Genomic DNA, 25,368 nt, shown 5'->3' with positions numbered 1-25,368 from the left:
CCTTAAGCAAATTCCTATTATGTTTCAGAGGAGGTTTCTTGAGTAAGGGTTGAGCAAATGCTGAGTGACCCCTGGAACTGGCCTGCTGGCCTTCAATGGGAAATCTGTCCAAACAGGATCCTAGTACAAACGGATCAAGAATTTCAGGATTTGGTTGGGTGTTTACCGAGACCGTGCTTTCCTGTACATTTTATACAGCCCCAAGCACACTGACAGCACCCAATGTATACGTGACAAAAGACATCATACTAAGATGTTTATTTTAAAGTTCAAATCTTGTCACCACTTTTCCTCTTTAATAATCACACTAACAGTCAGCGTGGTAGTGATCAGAGACGCCAGCCTCCTGGGTTGGTGGGCACAGACACATGGTGAGAGATGGTCCCTATCCCAGACAGCTCATGATTTAATTGACTTGTTTGTGAGTCTTAAAGCCAGAGGTTCAAGTCTTGTCTGGCTTTTTCCTTGGTTGGTAATTTTTTTCTGGAAGTGGCACTGATGTCGGGTTATTTCTAGATCTTTCCTTGTTTCCCTTGCAATATTCCTGGCTCCGCCAACTTCTGATATCTCTCCTTTTCTACATTCAGGCAATTACCAAACACAGGCGCTTCTTCCTGTACAACATCTCCAAAATCTCCTGTACTCTCTGTCCTTCTGCCTTATAACCCTTGCCCACACTCCAGCCATCTCTGCTTTAGACGTTGCAAACTCTCCCAATTCCCAGATTGCGTCTCTGCAACCTGTCCAGATCCCTGCTACCAAAATCTCCTTCTTTGCTCGCTGCTCCGAGCCCCTCTTTGAAACCTCCAATGGACCCCTCTCTGCTTTCAACTCAAATTTAAGCTCCTCACCCTGGCCTCTCAGGCCCTGCCCAACTCTGCTCCAGCTGAAGCTCTACCCTCATCTCTTCTTTCCTCTGTCCACTGATACTTTCACTCCATCCATATTGTGACTATCCACTTGCTGTCTTTGGCTTTTTCCCACTGTTGTATCTCTGCTTGCTTCACTGACTGTCAGTGGGAATTAGGGTAATGTTTTCAAAAGCACTTAAGTGACTTAGGAGCCTAAGTCTCATCAAAAGTCCCTGGGATTTCAGGCCCCAAATCAAATAGGCGCTTTGGAAATGTTACCCTTGATCTATTAAGTGCCTCAGGTTCCCATCTGTACAATGGGGATAACAGCACTGCCCTGCCTCGAGGGGAGTAGTGAGGATAAACCCAGCACTGACTGTGAGGCGCTCAGGTACTACGGGGACAAGGATCATAGAATCAGCGAGGCAAAGTGAGACCCCAGGCCCTGTATGTAGGACCAGCGGGTAGCTGAACTCAGACTTACATCTTGGAAAGTCCAAGTCAAACATCGGGATTTGCCTGTGAGTTTTGGATATTTTGATTTTTATTTCAGGTGATAAAGAAGCTCACATAAAATAATAACAAATAGAGTGGGTAGCAACTCCTGTCACATGGCAGGGTATTAACTCAGTGCCCACAACCCGTGGCAGGGAAGCGGAGCCAGCAAAGAAAGTCTAGTCCCTTAGATACTAGTATTCCTTTGCGCTGCACTTTTGTTCAGTAATTTCCCATGTTTATTGGGGAATGTATAGAAAGAACTGGACAAATCAGTGTTTTGTAGAAGTTCACATAAGATACATTAAGAGCCACAGAACAACTATTTTTAGTAATGGCTGGAAATCACTATGTATTACGGGCATTGTACTGGGACTCCAGACACCTGGGTTCTGTTCCTGGCTCCTCCACCGAGCTGCAGGGTGACTCTGGGCAAGTCACGTCCCCTCTTTGCCCATTTCCCCTCCAACCCTTTGTCTGTCTTGTCTATTTAGAGTAGCTCTTTATTAATTATTGGTATTTATTTGTATTGTGGTAAGAGCTAAAGATTAGGGCCCCATTGTGCTAGGCACAGTGTCCCTTGCTGTGTGTCTGTACAGCACCAAGCACAACAGGACGCCGATTTCATTTAGGGCCTCTAGGCGCTACCATAATACAAACAAATAATAATATTTATAATACTGGGCCAAATTTATCCCTGGTTCACTTCACTGGAGTCAACGGGGTGACACCAAGGTTGAATTTGCCCCATTGTAGTCTTAAGAACAACCTTTTCCAAATAACAATACTTTTAAAAGTGACTTGTACCAGGTCACAGGGTGACTCAGTGCCAGGGACAGAATCCAGGACTCCTGGCTCCTGGTGTCCTGCTCTAAGCTCAGAACCTTGCTTCGTGAGGCTAGGATAGAGCCGTTCCACACCTGCAATGCACAGGGCGTATGTTAGGGAATTGAGGACTAGCCTAGCAGACTGGCCTTCGCCAAGCCAGCCGCCCCGTGTTGCCAAGTAGTCAAAGCACGGCCGACACAAGGCCCCAGCCAGACAGGCCGTCTGGCAGGTACATTTGGAGGGAGGGTCTGCCTTAACTGCCATGCGAACACACAAAGACAAGGGAAAGTAAGCGGTGGACTTGGCCACGAAAGCAGCAACAGCTCTCAGAGCAGCAGTGAGCGCGCTGGGCTCTGCAGCCCCATCATTCTCATTTATATGCAAACACAAACGCAGCAGCGCCTCGGGGGCCTGGCCTGCCTAACCCCAGGGATGGAATGGCTCTGGGCGAACACCTGGTGCACCCTGGAATCAAGTCCCACCAATGCGCGCAGGGCAATGATTCCACCAGCTGACGGGGCTGCAGAGGGAGATCTGCATCCCCAAGACAGAAATAACACCCCGCGCCCCTCAGTTAGCAAACACCAAAATACAGTGGAGGCCGTATTCTGTTGGGAGTTCACACTACAGCAGCCAAAAATGGGGGTGGGTGGGAGGGAGAAGTAAACAGGAAAGGGAAGGCAATAACAGCAAGGCTGAGCATCCAACCAGTTCAATAAGTGTCTGCAGAGAAAGCACAGCACTGCCAGGTCCCAGTCCGGCTCCTCGCCCCCCAGAAACTCCAGGACCACTGCTGCTTCACTCAGCAACTGATTTACAAGAAGCTGAGCTGTCTGCTGCTGCTGGGAACTAGAGATGCACTGTTCTGTTTGCATAGCATGTGCACAAAGTGCTGAATATATAAACCTCCTGCGCTCTGCTTCCCGCCCCAACACTTAGCTGTTAAAAAAAAGGGGGGGGAGGCAGCTCAGATACCTTCCCCCAGAGGGCTTTCCCACTGAGATGGGGCTGATTAGACTTTTTTTTTCTTCAATTTTTCCCTAGACCTAGGAGACATGGTGGAATGACAGGAGGGACAGAGCTGAAACCCGACTGCAGCCGATTTTCCCGAGATTACTCCAGATGTTCTAAGCACGCATGAAAACCCCCCGCCCCACCCAATCCGACTTTCCTAGCAAGCTCAGCCTGATCACTGCGAAGAATCCCCACTAGCACTGGGTTATTTTAACAGCATGCTACTGGAAATCAAATGGTCAGATCTCCTGCCCCCACCGACCCGGCAAGACAAAAATAAAATAACTCAATAATAGCAAAAATGTGCACGTCCTCCCCCAAGGATCTCCAAGCATGTTACAAGATAGAAGTCACACCACAATCCTTGTGAAGTAGACAGGGGAGATGTAAGGATCATTGGATCCCCTCTCTGAAAGGCAGGCAACTCTGGGACGAGACACAGCAGCTGCGCCATACAGTGGGTTAGGCCACCAAGTGAAGAAGAAACCCTATATCCAACTGAACAGCCCAGCAGAATTTAGACACCTGGGTCAACACTCCCTAATCTCCTGGAGAAGTATTATGAGAGCTGTAATGACGGTAAGTTGTCAGCACTTGGGTTTAATGTCTCCTGTGAAACAACCCCATATTGCACTAACGTGCCAGGAAGGACCTATTTTGTTTGGTCAGGCTTAGCCCAAATGGCCAACTAGTCCTCTGCCACTTGAACTGAAGGAGTAATTCCATGACAGCAGCAGCAGGCTGTTACCTTCTTAGTACACTAGCCACCAGAGGGGAATGCAGCATAATACATTTTATGACCATCTACATTTACTTACAGTCTTTGATTGGACTGTATGGCTCTCCCAAAATGGAGAATTTTTCAGAGCATGTGGAACTCTGTTTTTATTACATTTTGATCACCCGATTTCTTTCGCCCTGAAGCTTCTCATCTTGGATCTCTCCCGTTAGCAACAATCCTGGCACAGAATATTCAGTAAATCAGGCTGTTCTCGAGAACTAATCATGCAGAGCAGAACTGGGAGGCAAAGCATATTGGGTAAGGAGATGCAAATTGCCAGCTAAGCAGTTATTGGAGTCAAGTGCCAACAACATGGTGTTTACACGGGTAAACCCAGCTGAACTCCATGCAACTCACAAAGGAAACAATACCCAGTGATTTCACTTGCAATACCCTCCCTGTGAACCACAAATTCAGGGTCTTGCATGAGGGATCCTTAGCAGTAAGATGAGCACATGCCCCAGAATTCTACTCATTGCAGTATCTGAGCACCTTCCAGAAGTGCATTAAACAAGAATGGTGGGCATGAAATCCAAGGTGACTATTAGCACATTTTAGGCATCCTCTGTCCTGTGCCACTCATTTCAACCATTGGCTCATAGAAGGAGGGATTCAGTTCAGCACTTCGGATCTGGGATGACCACATGATAATGACAATCTCGAACTTCAAGGGCTCCAATAGAAGCAATGATTGGCTCTCTGGAAATGGCTGGGGAGCACAAGAAAAATTCAAGCAAGGGGCTGCCGGTTGCATCTCTCACTGTGGTGAAATATTACTAGCTACATTTTCAAATGCCTAGCTTGGGCTGGCAAAATTTGCACCCACATCCATCCTGTCCACCCCCCTGCAGTTGCAGGTGGAAACAGGTTTTCCAATTTTCCAATGCATAGACTGGGAAAATGCACTTGCCAGTGAGAACTTAGGTGCACAGTTACCCAATTCGTGCGCAGTGAGGCACAGCAGGTGCCCGCCTTTCAAAATGTAGCCATGAGGGCAGATTTTCATAAGAGGTATTTACAGATATAAGTAGTGCAATGGCCTCAGGGGGTGATTTTGTCATGTCTGACACTGCTGGGTTCTTTAGCCCTGTTACTGTGATCCACTCAAAGACTGTTCTTTTACTTCATACAGTGTCTGTTATAAAGCTGTCTCAGATACAAGGCTGTTTGCTGCACTCTCTCAGCTCAAGGTCTCCAATCATGTCGGGATAACAGAGTCAGAGTCTCAAAGCAGAGACCACCAGACATGGGTGGCGGGTATAATAGGCCAGGAAAGGCAGAGCCTCCCCTGGCGCAGCCGCCCCCTGAGGGACTCCTGGGCCGCGGTGGCCCCTCCCTTTCCCTGAGGCCCCCCCACCCACTGCCTGCTGCCAGTGCCGACCTGCACTCCATCTCCCACTCCAGTCCCTGCTGCTCGCCGGGTTGCTTCTCCTCGGGGGCAGGGGAGTGAGGAGGGACGCTGCGAGCAAGCGGCGGGCACGGAGGTCTGGCAGAGGAGTGAGGCAGCTCAGCCGGGCACTGGGGCTGCCGGCTCTGCCCGGCTCTCAAGCCAGGGGGGGCGGAGCGGCCCGGCTTGACGCTCAGGCGGGAGCGGCTTGGCCCGGCACTTGGGGGATGGCTCCACTCAGGCCGGTGTTGGGGCTGGCCTGGCCCCGGGGGGGCGGGGGGGGGGAGCGGAGCGGCCCAGCAATGGGGCTGGGGGAGAGCTGACCCGAGGGGGCAAACTGGGACTTATTTGGTCATTGGGGGGGGGCTCAGGGCTTCTCCTGTGGGAGGGGGGAGTTCTGGGCTCTGGCGTCTGGGGGGGCAGGGCCGGTGGGCAGAAGGGGCGGGGCCAGCAGGCTAGCCTCTCCAAAATGGAGGTTTACCCGCCGCCCATGCCACCAGATCATCTAATCAGACCTCCTATATATCACAGGCCACCAAATACCACCCAGCCACCTCCACACAAAGTCAACAACCAGACTTAGACCAGTGTTACAGTCCCGAGGACACTAAACTACTGCACGTCACAGGCAGAGATCAGGAGGGACAGAGGTGCACCAGTGCTCAAGGCCAATGCAATGGCAGGAAATGGACGGAGGTATCAAGTGATCGTAGCAAGTGACCCCGCACCCCATGCTACAGAGGGAGATGAAACCCCCCCCCCGGGTCATTGCCAACCTGACCGGGGTGGGGGGATTCCTTCCTCATCCCATATATGGCAATCAGTTAGACCCAGAGCAATGAGCAAAACCCGCCAGCCATGCCCTTGAGAAAGAGAATTCCCAGTACCCAACCGTGTCTGTGGAGCACTAGCAGGAGCTGGCGTTCCTCCTTGTTTCCAGCTGCTAAATTGCCTTACAGACAATTAAAATACATCACATACCTTCCTAATGTGACTAGTCTGTGTCAGCCAGTGGTACAGTTGCCGGAAGGACATTATGTGATGGCATGGTGGGCTGGGGCGTCACGAGGTGCTCTGCATGATCATGAATGGGAAGGGAGGTGTCCAGGAAACACTCTCTGTCCTAAGGTGTGATCCCCATTTGAGAACTCCACAGGGATTATTACACCCCCACTCAAATCCTTGTTTACCTAGAAACAAGGGGAGGCAATGTGGCCTAGTGGATAGAGCACTAGGTTGGGACTCAGAAGACCTACATTCTATTCCTAGTTCTGCTGCGGCCCAGCTGGGTGATCTCAGGCAAGTCATTTCACCTCCCTGGGCCTCTACATCCCCATCTGTACGACGGGGATAACAATACTGACGCCCTTGATCAAGCGCTTTGCGATCTCCTGGTGAAAAGCGCCATACTGACCAACATATTCCAATTGGTCGGGGGCACATGCCACCACCTCCCCGACGCGTCTCTGCTGGATGTGCACGGCAGCCGCAATCCCAGCCTAGAGCAGCACAGCCACAGAGATGCCTGGCACCACTGTGGAGTCCGTCAACATCCTCTTCCCCCACTCCAAGGGCTGCCCCCACTAGGGGCAGGACTAGCACACCGGCCACCTGTGTGCGCCAATGCACAGAGCAGATCAATCCCTCCCAGTCCAAAGCAAGCGAGACCTGAGAAAGGGATTGGAGTGGCTGGGGCCGAGCAGGAGAGGGAGGATTTCTCTTACAGGAGATGTTATTAAATTGGGAGTCAGGAGGGTTTTGTTCGTCAACGCGGGTCTCTGTGATGTGCCGGGATTTTGGTCAAACGCGCTATAGAAGAGCTATTAATTATCATTAGCGCCTTATGGGGAAAGGGTCTTTTGGCCAGAGATCAGCGGCTATTACAAGTCCATTGTCAAGCTAGGAAAACATCAGCTGATTGCATTAAATGAGAGAGTCAAATTCCACTGAGCTTCATTGAAACTGCCCGAGCAGGCTGCAGAGGGCGAATTCCAGTTCTATCGGGTTCCACAGTAACTCCACCTACCGACTCGCCCCAGCAGGATCTCAAGTTACAAGCATTACTTCATCGGATCACATTCTAACTGGATGATCTTACCCCCCAGGGCACAGGGCAGGCTGCTTGTGCAAGCAGCTGCCGCATACAAATTAACCCTTTCGTGAGCATCATGTGTGCCACGGAGCCCTGGCACAAAGCCCAGACATGTCACTGGGTGGATGGCCAGGGAATTATAGTCCCTCTGATTGGCTAGAAAGTTGGACTGGACAAACAGAGTCCCTGAGTGAAGCCTTTAGAAGGTGGATTCTATGAACGCTAGGGAGGTGTTTCCCCCACGTTCAATTCCTAATGTGGGATCGAATCATAGAAATTGTAGGGCTGGACGGGACCTTGAGAGGTCACCTATCTAAGCTCCTGCGCTGAGGCAGGACCATGTAACCCTAGATCATCCATGACTGGTGTTAAAAACTCCTAATGAGGGGGATTCCACATCCATCTTTGGAAACCTAGTCCCAAGCTTAACTACCCTTAGAGTTAGAAAGTTTCTCCTAATATCTAACCTAAATCTCCCATGCTGCAAATTAAGCCCATTACTTCTTGTCCTTCCTTTAATGGCTATAGAGAGCAATTGATCACTGTACTTTTTGTAACACCCCCTAATATATTTGAAGATTGTCCTCGGGTCCCCCCTCAAGCTTGACTAAACATGCCCCGTTTCTTTAACCTCTCCTCCCAGGTCAGGTTTTCTAAACCGTCTAGCATTTTTGTTACTCTCCTCTGGACTTTCTCCAATTTGTCCACATCTTTCCCAAAGTGCGGCACCCCGAATTGGATGCAGTGCCCCAGTTGAGCCCTCCCCACTGCCACCTAGAGTGGGGCAGTTCTCTCTCGTGTCATACACACAACACTCGGGTAAATCCACCCCAGAAAGAGATTTGCTTGTTATAGTACGTGATCAACGTTACGTCAGCAGGCACATGCCGGGCTTGGGGTTGTGCACTGAGCGCCAAAGGACACTGCACAACAACCACTGTGGTCCATGCAGGGTGGGCTTTGAGAAGGGAAATGCTGCCGGGAGGCGAGCGTGCTGGAGCATGAGTGGCCCTGGCCTGAGCCGGCTGCTATCCCATCAGTCTGGGAATGGATGTCGAACTGTTCACAAGTATTTATTCTCTTTAACCAAAGGCTGTGTCAAGACGACGACCTGCAGCAGTCACGTGTGTCTGAAGGGGAGGCAGCAAATAGACTCTCTGAATCTTTGCTACTGTCTTAGCTTGTAATATCCTCACTGCAGTCAGAAAGGTAAAACACCAACGGCCCGACACCAGTATCAGGTCCCACCCAGAAGCAATCTATGGAACTCCAGGCTTATTTGGAAGAGTAGGCAGGGATCGGAGTGGAATCCCAGGTACTGGGAACCACAGATGAGTATCCACTAGGCCTAGGGTCACCCCCTATGTGTCAAGGAGCTGAAGAATAACGATACGAAAAAGACAGGGCAAAGTTTATTTCTCAGGGACAGCGCCCTACAATGGCACATCATCATATGCCCGGTGTACCATCACTGCTTGGGAATATACTTTGTTTGTCCGATAGTGTCATGGGACATAAGGCACCAAACCAGGAATGTCTCTTGAAATACAGGATGGGTGGCCATCCCAATTAAGCTGGGGGTGCCCAATATTTGTGGCGACGAGGTCCTCATTGGCCACTTGGCAGGGTGTCACAGCCACGTTGAACATACAGCTACGTGGTCATCAGTGTTTCTAACAAAGATAAATACACCTGGTGCTAAGATTTGCCTGGACCTACAGAACCTGCTAGTCATTTGAATTCACCAGATATAAACCCCTGCAGCTGATCAGCTTTGTGCACGATTTGCCGTTTTTTTTGGGCACCCTGCCATCGGGCTGAAGGTCCCTAGATGGCTCTATCTCCTCCCACAGTCTTATTCCAATAGCAATACCAGGTGGGAACCTCTGGGCTGAAGGAAGAGAGAATAACCCAGGCCCGGTGGGAGCTGGCAGAGTGGAGAGCTTAATGGCCAGGTCTTGTGCACCGAGTGCTGGCTCTGCCTGCCGCGAATGATGGACTTGGCAGCTTTTGGACAACTGTGCCAAGAAACAAATTGTGCTCAGGCTCAAGTCGGGGGAGTCAGGTGGTGGAGGATAAAGAGAGTGAAAATTGATGAGGCCAAGAAAGAGTTAAATCCCTTCCAAAAGAGAGAGCCTGACCCACTCGCTCTTGTCCTCCTACAGAGTGAATCAGCTTCTCCACGTAGGTTTGGGGGTGAAGAACGAACCTGAAGCAAAGGGTGGAGGAGAGAGAGAGAGGAGGGTATATGAGAAAGATTGAGTGTGCAAGAGGACAAAAAGAAGGGAACACAGGAGAGACAGACAGAGGGGGGGAGGGCAAGAGACACTGCTGCATTCTCTCCTCTGCCTATGTGAGAGGCAGATAGAGGGGCGCAAAAAAAAAAAAAAGAGAGAGAGAGAGAGAGAGCGCCCAAGGAAACATGTGAGAAAGGAGGAGACCAACCAAGGGAGCATGTGTGAAAGTCACAGCGAGAGAAGGGGCCTCTTTGATTCCGTGTGCCTCATACCAGACACTGTCTAGACTGCAGCAATTATTGTCAGCTCAGAACACCCAGGCATTGCCATTGCAGCTGAAAGGGAGCTTAACAAAGAGAGAAAAAAACGGAAGAAAAAATACCCTGCCAGCAGAGAGCTAGTCTCCTTCCAGCGCCAGGGTCTCTCTCAGCCGCCCTCTGCCTCCCCCAACCCTCCAGGCAAATACCAGCACAACTTACCCCGTGGAGCGGGCAAGCAAAATATGCAGTAGAGCATACGCAGAAGAGCTTGCAGCCCAGCCAAGGTGATCGTTGGGCTGGGCTGAAAAGTGTGTGGGGGGGGGGCAGCGGGAGAGGCTGTCCAGGAGTGTGGGATAAAGCCCCATTTGCCAGGGTAGTGTTCAGCCACTTCCCTGTAGTTCCCCCTGGCCAGCCCCAGAGGCGGGTGAACCAGTTGGAGCAGTGGCGACACTGGGGGATAAGGGCGGAGGTGTGCAGAGGCGGTGGAGAAGGGGACTCTCCAAAGAACGGCTGATGCCGATGTGCCGTGTTTGGCACAGGGCAGGGCGAAAGCAGAGGAGACTCGGAACCATGGCCACCTGAGAACAAGGGCCAGGTCAGCTTCTTCCCAGCAACAATCCCGCTGGTCTGGCCAAACTCAGCCCTGGTGTTCTTATGGCAACCTGGAGGCTCCACACAACCCAGCAGGGAGAAAAAGACCAGCGACACTGGGCACTGCAGTGGTCTTTCGTCGGAGGGCCTCACAGCACTCTTGGCAGACAGGTAGTAGGTAGCTTTAACCCCTTTTTACAGATGGGAAAACTGAGGCCACATAAGGAATAAGTGACAGAGTCAGGAAGAGACACAATCCAGGGTATATGGTGCCCGGTCCTCTGCCCCTATAACTAGACACTGTAACAGACTCTTTCCCCTGCATACCAGGTACCCTGTCCCTAGTCGCAGCACCACTGTCAGCCCCAGGCAAGATCTAGGATTTCATACTGAGGGACACAGCTAGTCAGCCCCACAACCTCTCTCCCCTCCTTGACCCAGAGGTCAAGTTTCCCCTGTGTGCAGCCTCCTTCCCCGGCAGCCTCCTTCCCCGGCAGCCTCCTTTTTGAGCTCTGGATGGAAGGGGCCATCCTGTCTGTAAAATACCAGCCACCCAGAGAAGGGAAGGAATAAGACTGCCCAAGGGAAGCCGTGAGGAGAGGGCAAAAGGGGCAAGGATAAAGGGAAAAGGGGAGAGAGTTGTTAAGAAAGAAGAGAATGAGGAAAAGAGAGTAGGAGATGACAGACCCCATCCCCTCACTCCTCCTTACCTCTCCTCCCTGCTCCCTTCCAACCTCCATCCAACCTCCCCTTTCTCTTCTCTGTCCTCCTTTCCACCCTTAGTTTGTCTCAGAAGAGTTTTCAGACCTTCCCCTTTCAGGGCTTCTGCCCCGAGGGCCTTTCCCCGTCTCTGCTCTCCATAGGTCTGGAATGTGCCAGGCCCGAGGGAGGGATTTAAAGCAAAGAGCAGGCTGAGAGTCACAGGAATGCCACCCCTCTATCAGAAATGGCCATAGAACTCCCAGTCTAGCTGTCCTGGTGGGAACCAAGTGCCAGTTCCTCGTAGAGGAAGATTTTTGCAGTGCAGTCCTTACTGCACTGATGTCACCATGGGGGCTTCCCACTGGAGTCTGACTGCCCGTAGACACAAGAGACCCAGATGGATGCAAAACATGATCGCTACCACTGGCTCTGCAAGCAGCTACCAGTAGCTTCAGTAATTCTGTGAAGCGCAGCGGGGCAGAGAATATGACAAAGGAGCAGAAAGGGGCCTCCCCAAACATGATGTAGAAACATTGGGGGACCATCAGGCAGGTGCCCTACAAGTTGAAGCAATTGGTGCAACAGAGGGAGGGGCCATCCCGGAAGGTGGACCCTTTTCTATGACCTTGAAACAGGCTTGCTCGTCCCTTAAAAATTCAGATCCCAGCGACTCATGATGAGCAGTTGGGAAATGAAGCAGAGACCGCTGAGATAAGGGGAGGAGACTGAACAGGATGAAATGGCTCTGAGCGTCACATAGGGACAGGGTATCATCAGCTCCCTAGTGCAGTCCTAAAAGGGAATTCGTCTTCCCCTCCGAGCAGCTGGGCTGGTTACCAAAAAGTGAACTCACTCTGATAAGAGAATCTGAGACTTGCTGAGAAGGGGAGACACCGGACAGCTGCGGGACACTGTCTAGTGGAGATGTCGCTGTCCTGGTCTGAATTTCCTAGTGTTCTCTGCTGGAGGTAAAGCAGCTACAGGAGGCTCTGGTACCCAATGGAAACTCTCCCCTGCCTACTTGCTGAATCTGCCCACAGGAGAGGGATACAGCCACGCTGCCACCCAACCACTCATATCGTAAAGCAGGAAGTGGCCAAACTGGGGTCAGGCCTGCCCAGATTCAGCCTCCTTTCACTCTACAGGGCCTATGTGAGCCGGCCCTCAGGGGCTTCTCCCCCACCCCCTGCTGTTCAGTAACGGGCCCCCCTCCATTGATGACCCCCCGCCCCGGTGCTCTTCCTCTTGCTCCTTCTTTATCCTCTTCGCACTGATCATTTTGGGGACATTTTAAAGAGCTGGTGTCACTCACTGCGCTCCAGTGAGGTGAAAGTGACACAGACTCCAATATGGGCCCTGATTACAGCGGGAAGAAATCGTTTGTTCCAAACATGTTTTCCTATGAAAATTGGCTTTTGGATCAAAATGGAAATGTCCATTTTTGACCAAAAGAATTCTGGGTTTCTGTCAAAAAAGTGTTTGTTTCCCCCCGCCCCAGAATGAAAATATTTCAGACACACAATAGATTCCCCTCCTCCATTTCCAGCAAAACTTTTCATGGGAACAAAACCCCATTTCCAGACCAGCTCTGTCCGTGGTCAATGTAACGCTCGCTTGGGCAGAGGGGCACACCTGTGGAGGGCATTTTTCCTGAGAACTGCGCAAACATGGGAATATTGCTTTGGAACAAATGAACTGCTGTGATGGGCCAGACCAGTGTCCCCATCAAATCCAGTATCCTGGCTCTGATCGCAACCAATACAGAGGAAAGTGCAAAACAACCCATAATGGATTTTGAAGAATAATCTGCCCAACGAGGAAATATCTCCTTAATCCTAGGGAGTTTGTGGCTGGTTTATGCCCTTAAACTGGAAAGTTTATGGCCTGGGTAAATTTTTGTCTTGGTAAGCTTAACTTCCTTCACTGTTGGAGATAATACTGGTTTCTAGCCCAGAGACCCAAGGTGTAACTCAATGGGGTGGGGGGGAGCCCTCATCTTGAGACACTCCCAAAAACGTCTCCAGATTAGCCACACATTGCTCCTTACTGCAGGCTGCTCTCCACCTAAACCTGCATCTTACTCACTGACTCAACAGATCGCTTTCATAGAATCATGGGACTGGAAGGGAGCTCGAGAGGTCATCTAGTCCAGTCCCCTGCACTCGAGGCAGGACTAAGTATTATCTAGACCATCCCTGACAGGTGTTTGTCTAACCTGCTCTTAAAAATCTCCAATGATGAAGATTCCACAACCTCCCAAAATCTGACTCTGCTGGGACTTGAACCCCCAACCTTTGAATGGCCTCATCTGTCATCAATCTATAAGTCCAATGCGCTCTCCATTGCGCCACAGAGCCTGTTGGAGTCTGCTGAGCTCTGCAATGTAAAACCCGGAAGTGCCGGGATTCCCATTCCCAGCAGCCCTGGAGCACTTGGACAATGGCAACCTACTGCCGGCTTAACCTCTTGAGGGATTTCCCTCATATACTTCGAGTACCTTAGCCAGATTTCCATCTCATGGGCGCTCGGGTTAGATCACAGCTGAAACAGTGACCTGACTTTCCCCAGAACGACTCCAGACTCCTAGCGTAAATGACTCCGGGGTCACCTCTTGGTCATTCAGGTGCAAAGTGATCAAGACAACAAGCAGGGAGGTGGGGAGGAACGCAGAGGCAGCCTGCAACACAAGTGGCTGCTTGGGGGCCCCAACACAGACGCAGCAACTTATGGGGCAGCTCAGTGGGACCAGAGAGAATGAGTCAGTTCCCAGCCCAATTTCAGGTCAGGTCTGGAAGAACAGCTCAGGAAACCTTAGTGAATATGGGGTTTTCTGATGAAGGGAAGAGATGTTTGAGGAGAGCCAGGGCTTGTAGCATTTGAATCTGATGTTACAAGTTTGATGGACAATGAACTGGCAGGTGCTTGTGGCTTTCTAAATTTAGGGCCTGACTGAAGCCCACTGAAGTCAACAGGAATCTTTACATTCCCTTCGCTGGGCTTTGCATCAGGCTCTACATACCCAGATGTGAATCTCTGGGGCGGGCAAATCCATCAGCTGTTTAGTACAGCTAGTAACTCATCTCTCAGGGGCTCATGGGTCAGGCAAACGTGAAGTCGTGGTCCCCTAGCGAAACGCCCTACAAGCCTGCAGCCTCCACGATGGTTCTCCACGCATCATGAGAATTTCAGGCTAGAAGACTTTACATCTAGAACTGAATACAGCTGCCTTTCTACCCTGGCCGGTGGGAATGGAAGGTTCCTTACAAAGATGCAATGGTAGCACTTCTGCCACCCTTCTTCCTTCTAGTCAGTACAAAAACTCCCTACTTCCACCCCCGTGCGATATCCATTCTGTTGCACCACGTCCTTTCCCTGAGGACATAAGCACAGGCTTTCAGGGCACATTTGGGAGTGGGCTGGTGGCATGCGATGCACAGGACTGGAATAGCATGAGATCACATGTGGCGTAAAGGGACCTTCCAAGTCCCAAAAGGGAGAGGGGAAGAGGCTCTGCTTTAGCCCAATTATCAGCAGGTGTTTTGCATGAAATGGGGCCTGGGCCTCCAAACACAGGTCCCATTGGCTTTCAGAAAGCAGCTACTCCCTGGGAAAGGCTTTCCCAAGTGAGAGGGATACAAAAGACATGTGCTTTCAGGGTTCAGAGCCAGCTTCTTGTTGGTGGAGGCATGCCCTGCCCCGTCCCAGCTCCTCTCCAAGGTCGGTCTGGAGGGAAGGTATAACATGCTGGGGATAGAGAACCTACTGAAGTCTCTCTTGGTCCATCAGGGAATCTGTGTCCCAGTCCCATCCAGAGCCGGAGAGCAGCGATTCTCCCACTGCACGAAGGGGACCACGGGATCTGCTGGGGCACTCGCTGCTCTCTGCCCACCATCAGGGAGTCAAGCGTTCGCCAGGCCGGGGAAGCACCCCTGGTTAGCAGGGCAGGGCAGGCAGCTCTGGCATGTGTCTTCAGCAGAACTGCACCTACCATGCACAGATCTCTCCTTCCAAAGGTGCCTCCTCGCCTTCCCCGAAGCTTCTTCAACCCCAACAACTTGTTTGCCAGTCCTCCAGCTACCCCCCTCCCCCGCTTCTTCCTGGGTTAAAAATAATCAAGTTTCTGGGAAGCAGTAACTCCTGCCGAGCCTCCCTCCCTGCATTTCAGAGCCCCTGAGAATAGCGCTCTGCAGTTCTCAACCCCAGCCCCTCCTCTCTCCTCCCCCCCCCCCCCCCCCCCATCCGCCCAATATGCCAGGGCTCTGTTTGCCAGCTCAGCTGGAAAGGAATTTAACCACTTCAGGGCCAGGAGAGAGGGAAAGCAAAGACGAGGGAGCGAAGTAACTTCCCCTGCCCGCCCGCCCCCACCCCCCAATTCCTAACATCAAAAAGTCTCTTGTCTCTCTTCCAGCAGAGACTCTAGCTGCCTGTAGGGCCGAGAGTGGAGACACAGCCATATGGATTCCATAGGCTCGCCTGCCTATGGCGGGGTGCATGAATTCTTCCTCCCCGGAAGTGTCCCCTCTGCCCTGGTGTTGGGCTGTGTCTCCATCTGTACCACCCAGCAAATACAGAAACCCTACAGAGCCACAAAAGCATCCATGCACCTCCATTAGGAAGCAGGGGAAAGAAACCTAGAGCACCAGGCAGTCACCTCGGTTGAGGAGATTTCAAATCACCTTGGCAGAGGCTGGGAGGTCGTGGAGAGCAGAGTTCCCTAGCTATGACCCAGTTGTCATCAGGGCCCTGCAGATTCTTGTCTGGTGGCTGCACCAGGATCTCTCTCTATATTTTTAATACCAGGCTGTGGGGGACCAGGCTGTTGGGCAAACATGAGGGTCACTCCCTTACAAAGAAGGCAGTAGCTTTAAAAAGGCTGGAGAACCACTGGCTCAGAGAACATGGCTAAAACCTACTGCAGTGCGGTGCTGGCAGGAGACAGCACAGGAATGCCTTCGGAGTTGCTGGCAAATTAGCAGTCTCCTCAAGTACAGTGGGTAAGATGCAACGAACACATAGAATGTCAAGGCTGGGTAAAACCACCAGGGGACATGGGAGGGGAATGCCTCTCCCCCTCATTCCCAGTCATTGGGCCCAACTGTCTACCCAAGCAGGTAGTTATTGGAGCACCTGAGCACCTCACTACTGGATTTATCCTCACAACAGCCCTGTGAGATAGTGACGTATCTCCCCAGTTTAAAGCCGGGGCCTGAGGCAAAGAGTAGATTAAAGTGACTTGACTGAGGTCACCAAGATGATCTGTGGCAGAGCCAGGAACTGAACCCAAATCAGCATTCCAGTTCAGTGCCTTAACCACTAGCCCATCCTTGCGCCAAGCTTTGGCAAAACTCGCACTGAAACTGATGGCAGTTTTGCCCAAGAAAGGACTGCGGGGATCAGGCTCATTATGTCCAGCCTGCAGCACCCGCGGGACAATTTTATCATGCTGTGATGTCCTTTGCATTTCACTTCTTTGCATCCCAACCTACAGGTTTAGATTGAGTTGACCTTATTGCCATCATGACAACTTGCCAACATACACTAGGCAGACACGGGAGTATGTGGTGACCATATTTGTACACTGGCCAGGGAACTGGGGGAGCAGTTTTTAGTGCAAACTGCAAATTTCTCTCTCTCAAAGCCAAAGAGGCAGTAAAGTGGAGTATGGAAGATGAAAAGGCACAAAGCAGATGTCCACAGGGACATAGGAGTGGTCCTTCCAGGAGAGTATTCTAGAGCACCGTAGGAGGTCAAGAATACTCTCCTGGAAGGACCACTCTTAAGTAGCAAGTTGGTGGGTATGCAACACTGGGCTAGAAGTTGTGTGAGATCACATAGAACACTGCTTCACACTCAACCTGTGGAACTCACCGCTACAGGAGGCCCTAAAGACAAATGCTGTGTCTGGATAATGTCATGACTACAAACAACAGCTGTAGCTATGCAACTACGGTAACAACAATAACGTTCATGCTTTAGGAAGTAAACGGATCTAGAGAGACAGATCAGGAAGGGACCTGAAGTCTGCGGCGGTCTCTCACCTTCAAATCCCTCCTTAAAGGGCAGTTCTGCTCTGGAAAATGGCATCATGGTGCTCAGGGTTTTCTCTCTTTACAGGACTCAAGAGCAACTCAGCTACAAACTCAACCTGGGATTTTTGACTCAGTCTGGGCTCTTCTCCCCTCTGACAATCTCACCAGGTTCTGCAGTCCAAATTTGGCCCTCAGTGACACCTCTGCAACCTCACCATCTTCAGATGATGCACCCAGTGACATCTGTGCAACCCCATTGCCTCACATGGGTTTGCACAGGTGCAAGTGGATGGGAATTGAGCAAATGATCCTGTTGATGATTCACCTGAAAGAACAGACTCCAGCATGCTCCCTCTGAAATCTTATCTGCACAAGGAAACTTACCAGTTGCTGACAATGGGTGTCAGCTGTGGGAGCAGCTGAACATGACATAGACAAAGGCAAAGCATGCTCAGCACTGTTTCAGCAAGTGTGTCAGCTTCTGAAATGGGGCAGAATGCAGTTTGACTTGTGCTGGCTGGAGCGTCTGTTCTGGATAAAGTGTGCATCGATGACAGTGTGAAAGCAAGGGTGGGGAGATCAGTGGTTCGATCTGGTGCGGCAAATGTACTGTAGGGGTTGATAGTATGTGATTTATTATTTGTATTGCTGTAGCATGTAGAAGCTACATTCATGGCCCAGGACCTCTCTGCCCTAGGTGAAGTGTACAACACAGAAGAAAAGACCGTCCCTGCCCAAAAGAGCTCGCAGTCTAAGGATAAAACAAGAGACAACAGATGTCTACAGACCCATGGGGGAGTGCAAGGAAACAATGAGACAATTCCTAATACCAAGCGACTTTCCAAACACCTAGGCTGCTAGGTGGGAGCTCCACCCAACCCAGTTATCACCTATTATTATTTAACATTTATTCTGCACTAATGTCTAGAAGCCAGGAAGGCCAGGGCCCTATTGTGCTTGGTGCTGTACAAGTACACTGTAAAGGACAGACCCTGACAGTGTTGTATCTCACCCCCTGTAGTCTTCCCACTCTCATCTCCAGCCCTTCTTCCTTGCAGGTGCCCAATGTCTGAATCCCCCTTCCCTGACCCAGTCTGCCAAGTCTCCCTCTTCAAATTTCTCCTTCCAAGATGCCTGCATCCCCCCATGCTCCCACAGCAGAGAACAAACCAGAGCATTGCAAATAAAGCCATCCTACCAAAAATTATTGCCTGAACATGCTCCACGTGAAACTTCCCCGCTGAATTCCTTTGCTTCTAATTTCATCTTATTCCCTGCCCGGCGTCTAAGAAGAAGGATGGTCTGGTGGTTAACGCACTGGACTGGGACTCAGGAGAGCTGGGTTCAGTTTCTGCCTCTGCTGCTGGCTTCCCGTATGACCTGAGGCCAGTCACTCAGGTCCTGATCTGAAGTGAACAGAATGACTCCAGTAGGCTTTGGAACAAGCCCTTGGTCTGTCTATGCTGCAGTTTCCCCATCTGTAAAATGGGGATGAACCGTCCCTACCACACAAGAGTGTTGGGGATAAATGTACTAGTGTGCGTGAGCTGCTCAGGTACTAAGGCGATGGGAGGCCATGTGAGAACCTAGACAATTGGTATCTCACCTATTGGCAATGTAACCTGTTCAGGGCATGGCCCTTGTGTTCACTCCTACTTACAAAGCACCTACCACACTACAAACACCATCATAAGGCATCTAGTTTAAAGCACCCCTAAAAGGAGAGGGGATGAATACAGGGAGATCCACAGGTGCACAAACAAGTGCTCTTTAAAGCAAATGTCTTACTGGAAAGCATTTGCTCTGCGATCCCAAGTTTCCAAGGGACTCATGAATCTCTCCTAAAGCTTAATCATCAGGCCTTTGATTACTAAAGCAAAAACCTCGCACCCGAAGCTGCCTGACAGCCGAGAGAGGCATTGGGAAATGCTAGGCAATGGGATGAGACATGACTGCCATGGGAGACGGATGTGACTAAAGGATGATGCCGATGCCATGGGCCGATGCCACAATGAACCCGACTCTGCTTTTGGCAGTGACAGGGGCAGGGGTTGTGAAATCTAGAGACCTGGAACTTCATGGGAACTCAGTGTTCATTCAGTGGAGTTCACCCTGACTGTAAAGGCTCTAGGACTGTATATGAAACATGGTTCAGACAGTGGTGGGTCTGCCAGTGGAAGGCATCTGGCAATTTGCCACACTCAGCCAAACTATAATCATTGTCACATCCACTTCCCTCCGTCCTGATTCTACACGCCACTCACATCTGCCACCTTCACAGGTGGGGGCAGCTTCACACTGCAAAAGTCACATGCCAGAAGGGGAACCCACCGTCCCAGGAAGACCTCACTGAACAGTCAAGCAGCCACAGCAGAGGAGAGAGAGGCACTTTCAAACGTGTCCATAATTAATGAGCACACAGGTAGCTTAGGAGGGTGAAAGAGCCTTGGCTAAAACTGGGACCGAGAATCACCTGTGCGTGGAACGTGCACGGCCCAGAACGGGTGTGCGGGTTTGTGCGTACAAAAGGAGCCACACCGGTTTCTTATACACCAACCTAAGCAACCAAAGACATGCAATCAGATGATTTGAGCGCGACCACACTAAACATCGGGTGAACATTAGGTATTAACATCACAAGGCAGCTACGGCCAGTCACATTTTCATTTCAAAACCTAGAATATTGTAGCATCATTTTGGACCAATTAACTCCCAGTTAAGAGTCTGTCATCACTATCCATGTTAGGGTTTCAGTGGTATTGGGGTCCTGTTTCATGGACCACAAGTGGGTAATAATGAGGATGATTCCGTGTTTCTAAAACTAAACTGGCTCTTTGCTAAGAGAACTATTTACAGAAATGCTGTAACTGTAGCTAGCATTCCAGCCATGGGCACACAGACTGACTCCCTGGTGCCTCCTCCAAACTCTTCCCTCCTGTAGCTTGTGCTCCTCCTGCCAAGTTCCATGCAAGTTGTTACTGAGCCCATCACTGAAGTATCTGACCATTTACCAGGCTAACAGAGGAGCACTCTGAGGTTCCTAACAGGCTTCTCTAGATACCTGGTGTTAAGAGCTGGTTGATTTTTTTTTCTTATTATTCTAAACTCCCCCGCCCTTTTTTCTTTTTTAAGATAACATTTTTCCATGCAAAAGCTGGTATTTTTCCGATTTTTCAACAGAAAACAAACAAAACCAAAAATCTTTAAAAAAAATAAAATAAAATTTTCTTCCCCCCAGCCCCCGGGTTTTGGTTATTTCCTCCTTCCTTTCCCTTTGTTCCTGCTCTGTGCCCACTTTTTCCAGTGGCAAAACAGAAAAAAAGTTTAAAAGAGGGGGAGGGGAAAACAGGAAGAAATAAAAACAAAACTAAATACCTACCAAACCTAAATTGCCATCCAAAAATCAGAAAATTTTCAAGTTTTTCCACAAAACACGTAACTTTTCAAAACAGCTGCACTGGTTTTGTCTAGACAGGTGTGTGGGTTCGTGCAGGTTCCTGCAGCCTTATGCTGCAGCTTCCTCCCCGTTTCTGAGCTCTCTCCCCACCCAGGGTTCAATTCCCATTTTCCACGTGTCCCACGGCTACTGTAGCAGGCACGGACTTGTGTTTCCCTCACCTCTGCAGGACTGGGATGCAGGCCCGCCAGCACAGCATTTTTCTATAGCACAGCAGAGGCCCCACCAAAGCTGCTCCGGAAATAGAACCAACTCAGCGGAAGGAATACATGCTCTGTGGAGAGACCCAAACCTACAAGGAAACTCAGAGCCTCTCTATTAAATGGAGAGGCTCAGGGAACACACTGCCAGTGACACTAAAAGGCAAAATGCATTAGCAACATGGTAGATCCTCAGTTGATGTAAACTGGCGTAGCTTCATTGATTTCAGTGGTACTATACCAATCTACACTAGCTTAGGATCTGGCCTTGATAGACCTATGTAAATGCAGGGTCACAACCAATCACTTAAATGACAAAACAAATGTAGCCCTCTTTACTCCTGTCAGCCCTGCAGTGCTAACCCAGCTCAAGGAGAGGGAGCTGGATTCTTCTCCACCTTGCGCATCACCGACAGATTTGTTTACTAAGTTCCATTCAATTACGGCATCATTACAAGCAATGGAGGTTGCATTAGCGTCGCTAAAGGGCACCATTTGGTTTGCACAAGTGGTACTTACGGTCCCAAAGGGGGCACGTCTGGACAGGAGGATGGTAATAGCCATCAGCCGACCCTTGCTGGGCACCATCAGGGCAACTTGCAAATGAGCCTAGGCTACAGCTGTTATCTCAGCCCAGCAAGTGCCACTGCTCAGCGAACTTCCCCATAGCGTGCTTGGCAGCATTAGAATATATGCAGCCCGAATGCCTGCAGCCCAGGCACCACTGATCCCAAGGTACAGCTCCTCCTCCTCCTCCACCTCTGCACCTTGTTTCCGGCCTCTTAACCGAGCCCAGAGAATCCAAAGCTGGATGCTCAACCTAGGGGGACCAGACAGCAAGCGTGAAAAATCAGGACGGGGGTGGGGGTAATAGGTACCTATATAAGACAAAGGTCTGAATATCGTCACTGTGCCTATAAAATCGGGACATTTGGTCATGCTAGCTCCACCTGTCCAGGAGAAACTACACAGCTAGGCACTCATCAGTGTGGTGATGAGCGTGGGATGGAGACTGAGCTCAGAGACCCAGATACAGACAGAACATAACTTCCCAAGTGCTTTAGAACATTCACCAAACAGAATTTTCTTTCAATAGCAAATGCACCAGTGTTACACTTAATATATTCCTTGCCCTTTCTCTGCTCCTTCCCCTTTGCTCTTCCCCGGAGGCCTTTACGAGGGCAAAGCAACGTTCTGCCAAACCTAACACAGCTGCCATGCTCCGCAGCCGTGCCATGTGCCAAACTGGAGGTTGACAGCTCGTTCCCAGTGACGGTGGTCTGGGAGCTGGCACACACACCCCTGCAATCAGGAGCACAGACAATCATGTCCACCTCGTAGCTGTGAGGGAGATGCTCCGGTTATGGAGCGGGGTGTTGGAAGGAGGGTGTAGGTCTGCGGAATAATTGGCTTTACATAGAAGGGACTGCGTGACTTGAGGAGAAGGAGCGACAGTACAGAGGCAGCTTCCCTGTGGGTTCTGCACGAATTGCTTTGATGTTCTATCATGGTCAACCCTTATTAGGCCATATCTTAAGAAGGCTTCACCTCCCCAAGCCTTGTTCTTGTTTCTGTCCTCTCTCTCTCGCCTGTGACTATCTGCGGCTGTAGAACCTTCCTGATACCAAGAGGAGGCTAATGGTGGATCTCGGTAAACCACAGTAATAACATTGTGCACAGCTGTAGCACCCTCCAGCCAAAGATTTCACAGAGACAAGGTGGGTGAGGCAATATCTTTTATTGGATCAACTTCCGTTGAGAGAGACGAGCTTTCGGGCCATGCAGAGTTCTTCAGGTCTGGGAAAGGCACTCCCAGCGCTACAGCAAAACGCAAGGTGGAACAGATTGTTTAGCATAAGTAGTTAGCACATATTGTAAGGTACCATTCAAGGCAGAGTGGCCTATTCATACCTTTGCAGCCGTAGGACAAAAAGAGAGGGGGGTTAGTGGGTTACAGATTGTTGTAATAAATCCATAAATCCAGTGTCTCTGTTCAGACCATGTTTTTTAGTGTCTAGCAGAGTTTAAGCTCCCAGGCTCGTCTTTTGAAAGCGTTGGGCAGGTTTCTTTTGAGGATGAGGATTGATAGGTCAGATATAGAGTGATCGCTTTGTGAAGAGTGTTCACCCACAGGCGATAGGGTGTTTTTGTCTTTTATCATTGCCCTATGGGAGTTCATTCGAAAGCATAGTGATTATCTGGTTTCACCCACACAGTTGTTCCTGGGACATTTAGTGCACTGGATGAGGTACACCACATGTTGTGATAGGCATGTGTAGGATCCAGGGATCTTGAAAGGTGTGTTGTGGAGGGTGTTGATCATTGTAGCAATAGAGAGAGATCTGCAGGTTTTGCATCTGTTGTTCTGGCAGGATCTGGTGCTGCTTTGAGTCGGTGTGCCCTGGTCTGTGGGGAGCTTGTGTCTGATGATGAGCTTGGAGAGGATGGGGGGGTTGTCTGAAGGCCAGAAGTGGGGGTTCAGGACAGATTTCTTTCAGGACGGTGTCCCCACCGAGTATGGGTTGTAGTTGTGTGATGATACCCCATAGGGTTACAGTGTGGGGTGGTAGGTGAGAGCTAGGCGTGTGCAGTTGGAGGTTTTATTTCTGTACTGAAGCAAGTTCTCTCAGGGTATTTGGGTGGCCTGTTCCATGATGACTGCTTCTCCAGTGGAATGTCTTGTTTGGTGAAAGAGGTTTTAAGTGTATATCCTGGACTTTTGCCTCGGAGTATATTCTGTGGTATTGGAGTGCCTGGCTGTAGAGAACACATTTCTTGGTTTGGGGTGGTCACTGGATCTATGAAGGTAGGTGTGGTGATCTGGGGGGGTTTCTTGTATATAGTTGTCTGTAGGATTCCACTGCTGAAGCTGACTGTGGTGTCCAGGAAGTTGAGGTTAGTGTGGTAGTGTTCCAGCCAGAGAGAGTTTAATGGACAGGTGGTGGTGGTTGAAGTTGTGGTAGAAATCTATGAGGGGGTTTAAGCCGTCTGTCCAGAAAATGATAATCTCATTGATGTATCTCAGGTATATCACTGGTTTCCAAGATGGGGAAAACTGAAGAGACAAGGAGATAAAGCAAATTGCCCTTGGCCACACAGTGAGTCTGGGGCAGAACCAGGAACAGAACCAAGGTCTCCTAGTCTTGGGTTTTAAATACAATGGTGTCCTCCTCCTAAAAATGGAGGTGTGGCAGAGAGATGGGGCTGGAGAGCCCGGTTCTCCTTCCTCCCCTCCAACTCCAATCTCCTCTCCCTGCTGCTATGCCACCCCTTTCAAATACACCAAGAGGATTGGTGGCAGGGGCCCCACCTTCCCACAAACAGGAGCCCAGAGAGGCCCTGCCTTTGGGTCTCCAAGCTCCCTCATTCAAGTATTTGTTCTTCCCATGAGCAAATGACAGAGCTGCCCTAACACACCTTGCACAGAGCCCCACAGACATGGGGACCAAGTGATGAGCAATCAAGTGAGCGCCAGCTGGAGATGGCTATGCTTGTCTGCTTCTCGCTGCCAGTCGGGGAGATGACATTGCTCAGGTCAGAAAGCCACAGGCACAAATTAGGAGGAAAGAAACCCCCAGGGCTGTATGGAAAGTAAGGATGCAAGTTCTCAGACCTTCCCTGGGCATGAAGGTAAGGCAGGTCCATATCCTAGCAAACAGGGCATCACTCAAGAACGTTGCAGTTCCCTGAAGATGAACAGAACACAAGACTTCTTTCTTCACTGTAGGTCCAGAGCTTTCCAGGAGCCTGCAATAGGCACTTACATGGGGGCTCCATGGGACCTACGTTGACGGTCTCAGCGGCCCACCAGCACAGCTGCTGACAACGCAGGACAATGGTCACTTTGCACAGGAACCACCTGAAAGATTCTGGACCCAACTCTTTATCTGATGGAAGCTCTCAAAGGCACAGGATGAAGAACCTTTGTTCTCCTTCCCTTGCCCAGAATCGTTGCCCTCTCCTGGGGTGTTCAGTCTTCCTACGGCTCTCCTCACAACTCCACAACGGAACCCCAGCCCTCGCCCTCTGGAGTGAAGGGGGGGAATTTAACTTCCATGTTCCATCCAGTCTTGGCCTCGGTTAGGCTTCTCCATTAACAGACCCGACCTCTGACCCAAACCGACCACCCTCTTGCAAAGGGAAAGAGTAATTAAGCATTCTCCTTGTTCAAAGAATCCTGAGCATCCTTGCCTCAGACTTCTCCAGGCAACCCAACCGTGACCTAGAAAGTCCAGTGGCTAGGGAAGACTTAAACCTCTTTATTCCTCTAGTCCTGGGTTATCCCTATAGTGCTACCCCCATCCCTGCCCTGGAGGAACCACCCTCCATGCCATGAAAGAGGATTTCCTCTCCATATTCACTCAATCCTGTCCTGCCCCACACCCACTGTCCTACCAACAAGATCCCCCCATCCCTTGGCCTGAAGAGTCCACTCCGTACTGGG

The sequence above is a fragment of the Terrapene carolina genome, unplaced genomic scaffold, assembly GCF_002925995.2.
Source record: "Terrapene carolina triunguis isolate 2854851 unplaced genomic scaffold, T_m_triunguis-2.0 Scaffold238, whole genome shotgun sequence".
Taxonomy (NCBI): domain Eukaryota; kingdom Metazoa; phylum Chordata; order Testudines; family Emydidae; genus Terrapene; species Terrapene triunguis.
The sequence above is the reverse complement of the archived record's forward strand: the minus strand, read 5'-3'. Positions refer to the sequence as shown.